Raw genomic sequence first — 242 nt, 5'->3', positions numbered from 1 at the left:
CAGTGTGGCTCTGGCTTTAACCCCCGACCCCACAGCTGTAGGATCCTGGCTGTGGGCAGGGGTGGGCAGCACGCCCCTCTGCCCGGTGACACTGCTGAGGACTTTGCATGAATCACCAGGGGACAGAACCTTTCCCAGGCTGGTCGGGAAGCTTCACTGTATGTGTTAGCATTCCCTGGGAGGTGCAAAGGGATGTTGGTGCATGGCTCTGTATGTGGGTGTCTTGTCGCTGGGGCTGCTCC

The 242-nt window shown here is 59.9% G+C and overlaps 1 protein-coding gene across 1 annotated transcript in view; it reads left to right on the top strand.

Annotated features, from left to right (window-relative positions):
• FAM214B (family with sequence similarity 214, member B) overlaps positions 1 to 242 on the top strand; it is a gene marked incomplete at its 5' end in the record, with an annotated part of 5,346 nt that overhangs the window by 1,920 nt on the left and 3,184 nt on the right. The window lies entirely within an intron of this gene.

Source organism: Acanthisitta chloris, unplaced genomic scaffold (genome assembly GCF_000695815.1).
Source record: "Acanthisitta chloris isolate BGI_N310 unplaced genomic scaffold, ASM69581v1 scaffold7304, whole genome shotgun sequence".
Taxonomy (NCBI): Eukaryota; Metazoa; Chordata; class Aves; order Passeriformes; family Acanthisittidae; genus Acanthisitta; species Acanthisitta chloris.
The sequence above is the reverse complement of the archived record's forward strand: the minus strand, read 5'-3'. Positions and strand labels throughout refer to the sequence as shown.